This window comes from Dreissena polymorpha, chromosome 4 (assembly GCF_020536995.1).
Source record: "Dreissena polymorpha isolate Duluth1 chromosome 4, UMN_Dpol_1.0, whole genome shotgun sequence".
NCBI classification, from domain to species: domain Eukaryota; kingdom Metazoa; phylum Mollusca; class Bivalvia; order Myida; family Dreissenidae; genus Dreissena; species Dreissena polymorpha.
In genome coordinates, this window is record NC_068358.1 from 76,095,946 (window position 1) to 76,109,241 (window position 13,296).

Consider the following 13,296-nt stretch of genomic DNA (forward strand, 5'->3'; position numbering starts at 1 on the left):
TTGAAAGTTGAAAGACATTTATAGTTTAGAGTCGCATTTTCAAAATGTTCAATTTAAATCGCATGTTTTAAAGTTAAGTCAAATCATGATACATAACTAACATATTTATTTTTTATTTGTATTCAATTTTGAAAAATACACTTAAGAGTATTTGATATACTGAAGACTCTGTTTTATGTACGGTGGCTTGAAGACATTCACTGTAATATACTGAAAACAAAATTGCAGGGAGAATAATTGTTTGTGAATGTTATGATTTCATGAAAGATATTATTGATGAGGCAATTTAACATATCTTCTTAAACATGATTCAAAATAATAAAACATCATTAAAAGACCTAAACTCTGTTTAATGCTTAAGCTATGAACGTTAACAATAAAACCAAATATTGATGCATAACCATTACAATTTTTATTGTACCATACCATACCATACCACACCATACCATATTCTTTATTGCATGAAACATATACAATGTTTATAGCAAACAATATTGAGAACAAATATACAGTGGGTAAGACATTCAATTAACAACATGGTAAACAAAAGCATAGTTAGTACATGTACGTAACGTACAATGATGTGTATAATGATACTAACAATTGTAATCTATTGGATCTTTTATAAATGTATCAGCATCTTTGGAATGTTATTTCATATGTTACTTTACAAATCATTTTTACATTAAGGGGGATAACGAAACGATACCAATAAGCAAATTAAGAACAACATTTCTAAAATACATTAAAATACACATAACTTGTTACATAAAGTTCTTATATGCAAACCAAACGCACAACACATTTCGCCTCGAACATCTGCCTTTTTTATACAACAATCTGACGATAAAAACGTCAGTATCGCATTAATTATCTTCTTCGTATCCACACAGTCTTCTGTAAGTGGTATTAATGTGTGTCGCCATTATTTCTGTAAACTTGATGTCCCAGTAAACGGAACAAGTGCCACAGCGCGGCATTATGTATTGGGACATAATACACAGATACGGCATATGTAGTCCATGCAGCCGATATATTATTTTCTAATTCATAAATGTGTCCGAGGATGTTAATGCTAGTTTCCATAAAAGTGCAAAATTTATCTCTACCATGTAACTTATTATACAAATATTTATAAATATTAAGGAAAGATTCCTGTTTAGTATGTGGATCTCTAGATAACAGATATTGAAGGTAGAATAAAAACGGCCGGGCGTTTATCTTAGCAGTGTCTTTCCAATGTTCATGTAACAGTTTATTGGCATCAGTGGCTCTCCTGTACATTTCATACACGAGATGTTTTGGTAAGCAATGTGACTCTTCCCTCGAAAATGATACTGTTGTCAAAATCTTACAGAAACAATTCTTTATGAGTTCTGATGGCGAATTAAAGGAGGTTGGGAAATTATGAAGCTTTTCGATAGTCTCAAGACAATTAACAAACGGTGCAACTTCGATCATATCCGTCGTTAAGGATAACTCATTCCGCGCAAGCAATGACTCGGCTTTTTCGTATTAATGCGTGCACACAAGCATTGAAACATATTTTAGGTAACAAGAGATATTACCGGAACGTAATGAGTCTCTGAACAGTTCATCTATGGCGTCTGCTATACCAATATTGTTTTCTATACTTTGAGACGCCTCTATCGAAGCTTTTGTGTTGAAAATATCGTTTAAATATAATTCCGTTTCGTACCGATATTTATGGTCATTTGCTAAAACAAACAATGCGGTTTCAGCGTTATTATTTAAAAAGGCATCTACTTCACTTCTGCTTTTTGTTGTTTTGATATTTATAGCGACGCTCAAATCGCAACACACATTGATTAAACAATGACATATAATCAGAGAACGCGTTTCTTCTTTTGTCGATAGCTGTGAGCTTATTCCGCCCAGTTTCTCGACCAACCTTTGTCCAAAGTTGTCCATTTGTAGAATCAAAACTCGTCCAAGGTTTGATTGTATAATAGCTGAAATCTCCGTTTCTAGCCATTTCATTTCAAATACTTTAAGTTTGTTTTCAAATAAGTTCACCGACGCAATGGTGTAATGTGGGCAAAATCGACGTTTAAGGAAACGTCGCAGCGTGTTCAGACAGTACATGACACACATCAAAAGATTGTGATTCCTCCATATGTTTTCAGGAAACTGTTCAATCGTGAAGAGCAAAGACGTTTTAATATGAAAGGTGCTCAATCGGTTGTCTACTATTGGACCTAGTAACTCCTTCCGAATCATCTTTGTAAGAATGTATGCCTTCATCTGTACGATGTTAAGGTCGAACATGAGCAACCGTTCTATCATGTTAGTAGACATTCGCCACTGAAATAGGGAGTACTCTGAAGTAAATTTTATCGTCAAAATTGATTTACGACGATCATATGTTGAACCGATGTTTCCCGGATGAACAAGAAACATTTCACATTGTTTTGCATTTGTCATAGTTTTCTGTTTTGGCCAATGCCCAGGCTTTGGTCTCGTAAACAATACTTCACAATCCGGTGCTAATGTACAATTTAAGGCCAATGTAAAATCTGTTGGGTAAACACTTCCATAACACCTTATAGCTGGGCCGTTTTGCACAAAATTCTCGTCCGGTTGTACGATAATACTTGCTAATGAGTCGATGGCAGCATTACTTAAAAGTAAGACTCTTTCTTGATTTTCACAAGCAAAATACCCAGTCATGTCAATTGTTTCATCAGCAGACACTATCTTAATTATATTTTCTTTATCAAGAGGAACCAATTGTAGGAAGCAGCATTGCGAACAACACATTTCATTCTTTACAGCAAAGCAATCGGCATCGCCGGTTATTTCTGGGCCTTTACCGTGTAAAATACTCCTAACATATGGTGTAACATATACCATATCTCGGTCCGAATACATACCAAGTGTAGTAGAGCCTTCAGCTTGACTTCCGACTGCATGTATAGTGTGATATAACGACGTATTCTTTTCATGAATATGTACATCATTCTTTAAATAAACATACCGTCTAAGATCAACCATTTCTTCAGTAACACCTATATCTTCCATTACCTCACATACTATTGAATTTAATTCATCAAGTTCGACTTTGATTTCTTGAACTGTATGCCTCTCCATCATAATGGATATGTTATGTATCTAAGAAGCAATAATCATAAACTACTCTACACTGCATCTTAGAATTTACGTTAATCATTGAAACGATATTTTTTCCCCACAAATTGTATATTTGAAATTCCATTTGTAAATCCGCAGTTTCGCTTTGAAAGCCGGCGACAACCCGTATATTTTCTGACCCAGTTTGTTATTGATTTATTACTCAGATAAAGCAAACATTGTGTTAACCCAGTTAGCGGCTTGCACTCTTTATTTTGTAAGATACTTCAAGGTAGATAATTTTAGTCGCTTAGTTTATACTTAAAACCAATTGATTTAAGCTCTATTGCATCGAAACATTAGGCTAAATAAGATACGCGCGCATTCAAGATGTTGACGAGTCATGCATGCATGTTCTCTTGATTCAAATAGAACAATTGTAATAAATGTGGCAATTTTTAAATGTTGTTATAGGCTAATTGTTGTTTTTGCTATTTGTTATACACCTTGAGGCAAAAAGAGCCTCGTTCTGGTGTACCTTGTTTTTCTTATTTGTTCATAGTGAAAACTAAAAGAAAATTATCCGAAAGGAAATGATGCAGATGTTATGCAACATCGTATCGTTTTTCTCTCACATGCTTGGTATATATTAATATATTTATATATTCATATATATATATTATATAAGACAAGAATGCTCCAAGGCGAGTCGAATGTTGAACCCCGCGGAATGAGTTTAACAAGCATTGGAGAGAAAAACGATACGATGTTGCATAGCATCTTCCCAACTCAAGTGTTTAAGACAAAACATTTGCCAAAGGGTTTAACAGTTTTATATAGATTTATATAAGGAAACACTTTAGAAAACTGTTATATTTGTAAGTCGAATCTTTCTGGTCCTCTGAACAAGTTTGTTCAAATTATGCACCTGCGGTTTAGACTGGCCTCGTCCAGAGATGACCAGTTTTACACAGTCCTGTAGATATATGGAAACCTTTAAAATTATTTATGTCTAAAACTATGGAAGGGAATATCTGCCAGTCGATTCATGTTGCCAAATGACAATTACATATTGCTAAAGGACAATTGCATATATGCTTGTTTCCATCAGTAAGTGAAATATTGCTTGCATACTTCGTTTTAATGTTTACTCGATGTTTGTTAATCATGTATTCTTGCGAGTAAATGACAAATTAATTATTTTTGTTAAAATGTTCATGTGGCTTTCTTTTTGTTGCTGAACTATTAGAGTCAATTCGGCTTATTCCGTACGGGCGTCTAATTTCGTACACTATTCACTTATTGTTTATATCTTCTTAGTTTGGTTACACACCACTGAATTACGCCATATCGATTATTGTCCGATTTTCGCTTGTTTAAATGAGCGCTTCGTGAAATCGATTGCCGATGACGTAACTGTAGAAATCCGATTGGTTGCATACGTATTTGGCGCGAAATTTTAAAATTCCCGCTTTCTCCCGCATCATCAGCAAGTGCTCGGAAACCACAACTCCAACGGTAAATACGATAATCTTTCTTGTTATGAATTTTGTGCGAGGTTGTCTGTTAACAATAATAATATTAATTTTTTTTTCTTTTAAGCTCAACATATGTGCTAAAATCGTATTATTGTTTAAGCAATATGTAAAATAAAAGTGTGCGAGATTACCCGCATTAATTTTTACCAGTAAAACTTATTTACGGGTAATTTCAAACGCCTTTATACGAAAACAACAATGGTAAAAAGGTCTATAGATCTATTAAATTTGTTGGAATGAAAAAATGTGTTTTAAGTATTTTTACAGAGAAGAAATGTTCTATATAGTTGTTTATTTGTTTACAGACATGAGTTTCCATTTTAGAACAACCCCATATGCGTTGATGCTGAGATCAATAGGATTTGGGGCGACCGGCCTGAAAATCCACGTTCTTTTGTGCCAGTTGTTTTTGCGTGAAACGCAATATGAACATCCTCTTATTTGTGACATTTTAACCAGACTGTCAACGTTATTGAAAGAAAATGTGTATTATGAGACGGTGATATGGAATTCATATTTCAGTCTTCATAAGGACGAACTTAGCATAGTGCATCTCGCACGGAACGTTGGTAGAGTTTTGCAGGACTGTGACTTGCTTGACTACGTGGACGAGATTAAAGCCAACACTCTTTAATACTTTAATAGAGCGGCATGGTCGACGAATTGGCACAAGCTGGGCGACCCACAGTCATACCAGTCATACCAGCCGAAGTTGAGGTGGACCTAGTTAAAATAATTAAACGGGCAGCGAACATGGTGTATAGCTGTTTCTATATACCATAGCCTGTTTAAACTGTTTCTGTCATTCAGGCGTCATGTTCAATACTCATGTTGCTTTTAAAATGTTGGTCAGTGTAAATAATAATCAATGAAGATTTTTAAAATTAACTTTTCCAACGTGCTGCAACAGCTTATTGGCCGTTGTTAAACCCAAACATACGCACCGCAAAAAGTGGTCTCGATTCAAAGTATCGGAAATTAAAGCACTGTGCTTATATCAATAGCAAATTGTTTCCAACCATAAAGCGGATTTACTTAACAAACCATTTGCATTTATTAATTGTTCTCAGTTGACAAATAAACAAAACAAAGTTTTGTCGCTGTAATGCTTGTCATATGGATCACCAAGTCTCACACTCTTGTATTTTACCAATACTCCGTAACTTATATCATAAAAACTCCGTATTGGTGATTATTGGTCGACAATGCAAAACTTATTTTGTTTCACAGCACCCACATGTATAAACAAATTAAACGACCGATTTATTGATATAATGCGGTGATATTCATCATATACATCATATATTATTATTGTTGCAGGGATTTGAAATAACCAGACGAATGTTGCAGGTGAATATTGGCAGAATCGTCCGTAAGCTCGGAAGTAAGTCCCTATTTAGAAATGGCGTTCCTGGCAAGGATTGGAATCCGGGATTTTTGAAGAGGCACCCAGACGTAAGCCTTAGGACACCACAGGCCTTATCGACGTGCAGAGCAAGGATGCTTAATGCAACTGTGAAAATAATTATTTTAACGATCTTGCTAGGCTGCTTTAGTCTCTTTCTTTACAGGACAAGCCTTTTCGCATCTGGAACATTGATGAAACCAGCGTTCCACTACTACACAAGCCTGCTAGGATGCTTGGGCCGTCCGGTGCGAAAAATATTACCGGAAGGGTTGGGAATAACCGGGAAAACGTCTCTGTCCTGGCCTGTTCCACTTGACAGTATTGTAAGAATTATGGACCAACAAAGACTGAGACGCAAGTAAGAAACAGCTAATGAGACCAATATGACTATAACTGCATTAAATTCTCACATATGTCTTTCAATTACTTAAGGCATTCCCCTGAAAAAAAGAACAGCAGCAGTAGAGAAGAAACTGCTCCCAGAAGTATGGAAACAGCTTTTGACAATTTGAATTCAAATACAGGTGATATATTCTTTAGCAATAAAGGATTTTCAAGCAATAACTGAGCCTCAACAACTAGAGTACATGAATCTTGAGACGATTGAAAATTTGGCTGTCAGCTGCAATAATTTCCAGCGGTCTTGCTATTCCTTGAACTGTTGTTTATTTCTTTGCGTGTTTTGTACTAAACCCCTTCGGCTAATGCTCTATAAAATAATTCCAACTGGGAATATATCAGTACTCAAAGTTTATAAGTTGACGCAAAGGTTTAGTCTTATTTTTTATTATTACTTAATTTAAAAAAATTATTACATTTACAGAGTATGTTTTACAGTTTTGGAATTTATTATTGATTGTAGTATTGAACAATTGTTGATGTTTCCTTTGGCTTTTAGACAACTTTACATATGTCAAGTCTGACTATAAGTCATTACTACAATTTCACTTTTCAGTATTGCCATATGCACAACATTGTTAGTATAAACAGATATATTCATGAATACGAAGTTTTATTCTAAAACTATTTCTTTAAATCACTTAGCTTAAACCTATTCATTTTAGCTCTATGCCATTGAAAGCCTTAGGCTTATTGAAGTAATTGGACTATTACCAGTATTTGGTTTCTTTGGTGGAGATCGAAGGAACGCTCCTAGTGGGAATCGAACATGTCACAACATATCCACTACGCCACTGTGACCTAAAGGTAAAAGTCAGATTTGACATGTAACATCATATTACTTATCAAAGTGGATTGTTCAACCTTTATTAGTACTTTACATGTTAAGTATCTGATTCTCCTTGCGCACATAATGATATGTAGCATGTAGTACTTTTAAATATTTGTTAAATAGATAAATGTTGTTGGTAGAGATTGTTAGGAATACTATTAGCAGGAGTTTTCATTCAAAAGTTCATTTAAAAAATGTTGTATTTGTGTAAGTTATACTTGAGATCTTTAAAAAATATGCAGTTGTTGATCTATTTAGTTAATGTTTACGTGCAGGTTTATGCTGTATTATTTCGGTAATAAATCCACGTACCTCTATCAGTGTTGTATCTTACTTCATACTTTCATTGCAAGTGGAAGTGTCAAGTGAAAGTTTTCTACCCTAGACCTCAGACTCACATCCAGGGTTGCAGTTTCACCTCTGAGATCGCATGTTCATCCGTTACTAGCATCCTTCGATCTTAGAAAGTTCAACCATTACATCCTCAGGTGTATCTTTCAAGCCCTACTTTTTACTGCATAAAGTATAAATAACACTTCTTTCATTCAAGATTGGTATTCCGCTTTTATCACAAGCTTTCCTTGTGATTGATGTAATTTCTACAGCCTCCAAACAGCAAACCATAATCTCTGCATCCCATGTGTTATTTACCGTATCGGGTTTGCCTCCCATAAGACAATCTCAGCGCAAAAGGGATAATTCACCATAGCAAGTTATTCGCACGGTGCCCTCAAAGTTCGTTGTCCAATATGTTGCTCTGCAGATTGTATGGCACCTTTTCGAGAAACGTGCGTTTAACGTTTGTTCAACGGTTTTTTTTTATGCACGGATCCCTTGCGACGGGTGTTTGCGCAGGTGTCAATTAGGTCGGTTGCGGCGAACATGCGATCAAGGAAAAGACGCAGGGTCGACGTTCGTCCGACGCAAACTCGACATTGTGTGGATGAGTCGCGGTTAATATCAACATTGTTTACTTTGTCTTATTAGAATATCCACAGATTACTACGTGTTGACAGGCAAATAACGAATAATTTTTACCTGAACATGTTCACCAAAATTGGCGAAAATCTATCTATCTATCTCTGTTAACTGCCAACCGTTTTGCGGAAACCTGATCCACTACACTTAAATGGCAAAGTTCGGAAAACCAATTAATATTCTTTTTAAAAAGTAATTTTTTAATCGCCAAATACTGATCAATATAAAGAGAATTATAGATGCTTAGTTATTCAGAAAACCAGATTGGCTCGTTCAGTGCCGATAAGAAAATATTTTGTGATCTTAACACATCTTTCGGAAGAAATGTACATGTATCTCGGAAGTCCCGTGAAAGTCATTCGACGAAACATTTTGTTCAAAACTTAATAATCATAATCAAATTAAGGAATGTAGCGTACTCGGTGAGAGAATTTGCTCAGAGTTCTGGCGATGGCGTGCAATCATAATTAAACTATCCGGTACATGCAATTCGATAGATAAGGGCCTGCAGTATTTGTGTAGAATTAAAGTTGAAAATGCACCGCAACCATTGCGATGTTTGGATGTTTTTGTCTGAAATTTCTACGCGAAACAATACCGGGAATACTCGTAAAAACAATGGAAAGACGTTTCTATATCGATTAATACCGATTGCCCTGGTCTATTTGGCGTCAAGTGACTGGACCCACAAACGATTTCGTCGCTGCATCCTATTAACGTAAGACGTTTTTGAGTTCTGGAACGCAACGAAATTGATTTCTTCCATGGGCCGTGTGCGCATCTGCTTTCATTTAGCAGCCCTGCTGTAGTTTTGCGGCACGGTGCACACCTGCCCACTGCAGTTTAGACCTATATTGCAGTCAGTACAGGCTAATCAAGGACGACACTTACCGCCTAAACTGCATTTTTAGAGGTGACTTTCCATAAACGAAAAATTCCATTAAAGCGGAAAGTGTCATCATAAGCGGAAAGTGTCATCCCTGATTAGCCTGTGCGGAACGCACAGGCTAATCTGGGAGGACACTACGCACATGCATTAAGCCCCGTTTACAAAGAACGAGGTTATATTGATATGTTGGGGAAAACATCGGGACGACCCAGGGGAAGTTGACACATTATATTAGTTGGATTTATTTTCCACCGTAATCCCTAGGTGTGAGATGCAGTGTGTCCAGCAAATGGCCCGATGGTGTTGGGCGTTCACGAGATCTTAAATCCGACCAAAGTAAATGATCCCGGAACAGGAGTAATTTTTACATCACGAATAGTTCCGGGGGTAAACGTCTTTGATCGGACTTTGGATAATTTCCGTCGCTATTTCCCCTCCCTCGAGGAGGGGGGGGGGGGCATTTATATTATTATGATGATCGTTCAATATAAGATATTTTGTTACGTAGTTCTGATTCATTATGACGATAAAATATTACATTGAATTAGACTTAAACGCGATAAGAAAATGTAAATTAGGTTTCAACAAACGGTAAATAGTTTTTATGGTTATTTGTCTACTGAATTAAATTCACGGCGTAATTGAATAAGTAACAACATGTACACAATTACTTAAGTTTCTTCGGTTATGACCAAAATGCATTTCGATATTTCGCGCAATAATTATATATAAGTAGGTTGTCACGCGTTCAGTAATAATGTGTTTAAACTATTCGTTATCTTGTTATTTTGTTCACTTTAATCAACAACTACTAGTAGAACTTATGTCATGTTGTGGCTGTATTACAAGCTACGCCATTGCAGAATACAGATTTGTTCCTGACAAATCTGACAGAAAATACTCCATTCTAGAAACATGTTTCGAGTCTATAGACTCGGTAGATCGGAAACGAGGATCTCTATATGTGTTGATGTTGCTACTGTGCGTACATTCGTTACTTTTTAAGTAATATCCAAGACATTGCAATTGCATAGTTACACGTGATATTTACGTAAATGAGGCATAGTTACAATGAACACGTATACGTTAAAAGATAAAAATAGTACAGTTCCATGGAAAGAATGAATATGTTATGCGGCCTTTAATAACAAAAGGTAGCCGATGATCCAAAAACCGAAAATCTCCGCGCGCATGCGCATAAACTATGACGCCTCCACGGATGAGATCTCCGCAGAAAAGCAGGTGCAAATACAGAGGTGGCTTACCAGCGTGGAGCGTCAACAGCCTCCACCGGAAGTGGCCGTGATGGACGCCACAGGGGCAAGTCAGAAACCGCATGTTGATACAAGCGATGAGGAGAAGCTGGCGGCCATAAAAGCAGCCCTGGAGCGTCTGGACAGCGGCACGGTCGCGAGCAGTTTCAGTGGACGCAGCAACGGTCTGTCGTCATGTGTTATGATTATTTTTTACATGTAAATTCAATGTTGAACAGACTTTAAATTAACCAATGCACTGCTAAACCATTAGTTGTTTTCTGCTTTTTAATATTTTGCGTTAAATTTGAACAAAACAGCACAAAAATATTTATTTATATGCGCCTTTAAACTGATGTTCAAAATTTTAATTCTTTTTTTTTGTATTTGTTAACAAATCGATGCTAATGCTCGTTAAACTTAAATCATGGTTTCTAGATAAGCGAACACCCTATCCATCTACACCGTCTAGAACGCGCACGTACCTTCGACTCGATTTACCACTTCCGGTTCGCGCATACCGGGAAGCTTGCAAACGCATGCGCATTCAACCACTTCGACGGGTTCTGGGTCAGTTTGGGCGACCACGCATTATTCTTAATGACCTTTGTATGTCGTCCTACGACGTTTGAACATCATGCAATGGGTTAAAGGTAAAAATAATGACAAATTTAGCGTACATTAAACGTTATATAACAGCATGCATGGTCTACTTTTGGTTGAAACAAAATACCGGTATTCATCCAATATGTTTATATTGTGATGTGTTTATGATGTTTATTTAATTTCGATGTGATATCACATAGTTCTATAATTACTGTATAGGGAAGCAATAACTAGTCTTAGGAGCGCATGCGCGAATTGATATATGGAACTACTCTCCTTTACCAGAGATAATGTTAGCTTTGTCTTTTAGAAATTACATACATTAAACAATTTCCATTAAAATGGACTTAAATTAGGATTGAGCGCGCTGATATTTAACTATATTTCATTAATAAGTTTATAATACGATTGACTATTAGGCTTTAATTAAACATCGTGTTAAGTGTTCAATATTTACAGTTCGAATTGAGATATACATTGTATACAGATATATAAACACCGACAGGAATAATTTGTTAAAGTATGAGGCCTCCGCCAGCTATCTGGACCTCTCCGGAAACTCCCTTGGGGCAGCTGGATGTGTGCACGTGCTTGACATGCTGGGAGAGAACACCAACTTCACGGAAATGGTTCGTATAGAATCGTACTGATTGGTTGTATTCTGTTTTAAATTTATCAATTCACTTTAACATGCAATTGCAGTCTGTAGTATCACGATTTTGAGAAAGATAAATAACGTTTTTAATTGTCTTTAAATAACTTCAGAGTCGATCATACATAATACCTAAATTGGATATGACTTGTCACAAATATAGGCGGCTTATGGATGGTTATTAAATGTTATAAAATACTAACGGGGCAATGTTAAAATATCATAAACTATTTATTAGCGCCTGGCGGACAACTGCTTGAGCGGTGCCGACATAAAGGCTATAGGGAACCACTTCCTTTACAACAAGGTCATCACGGTGCTCGATATTTCCGGCAACAAACTGGCGGGCGCAAACGGTGTGTGGTGGCTAACATGATCAAGGTAACCATACTTACATTTCTATTAGACATTAAACATTAATTGCATCCGGTTACTCTAGTTACCTTAGATGCATGGCACGATAATAGCATTCACAAACCGACTAAACCGGCTAAAATTCCAAACATGGTTGTTTTTCAAATTCCGAAGCGCACTTATTTACGTGTCCACAAATTTGTCATTTACTATGCCAACAAATATAAAAGATTTTTGCAATATTTTCAATTCAAAGTTGGAACGCATTTCTTATTTTTTTAATGCTCTTGCGAGATTAATGCATTTTTTTACAATTAAAATGCACGCGTAGTTCATGATTTGGTTTCCTAGAAAAACGCGCGAAAATAAACGTGTCAATGTATAATGCCACGTTATTCATGAAGAAACGGTGATTGTTTGCATGTCAATACTTTTCTTTTCTACAACACAATTCGTAGCGCACCACCGACATTGTCAGTTCGCAAACGATACTTAACGATGTTCGTTCGCAAACTTACACAAAACGATATTCGTGCAAATCGTAAGGTTATTACTACTATAAGTAGTTCTAATTATTAATACTGTAAAATAAAAACTTGCACCTGCGGTTTCTGCATACAATTAATAAATTACTATTAAAGTATATGGTTTCCGCGCTGTGGTTGCACATCATAATGTGCGCAGAATTGGACCGCTGTCCACAAGGAGTACAATTACCCATGTTCATTAATTGCTATAAGAAAGCTGTCAAACCTATTTTTGCCAAGTCCGTTAAAAATGTAAAGACATTATACTAATTTTAGACCGCGAATTGAAATGATGTCCGTCCGTCCGTCCTGGCCACCTGCTCCTCCTACACTATTAGCACTAGAACCTTGAAACTTACATGGTAGCTATGAGCATATGTGCGACGGTGAACTATTTTGGAATTTTGATCTGACCCCTGGGTCAAAAGTAATGGGGGTTGGGGTGGGGCCGGGTCAGAGATTTTTACTCATTTTTTTAGGTTATTTTAATATAATTTCTTCATTTCTACACCGATTGTCTGCAAATTGATACTGAACCTCTCTTATGACAATACGGTCAATCTCAACTATGCATGGCCCCATTACCAACCCTGGGGCGCCCCGCCCACATAGGCCACGCCCACCCAAAATTGCCTTTTACTATAATTTCTTCATTTCTACACCGATTCAGTTCAAATTGATACTGAACCTCTCTTATGACAATACGGTCAATCTCAGCTATGCATGGCCCCATTACCAACCCTGGGGCGCCTATATAGTAGGTCACGCCC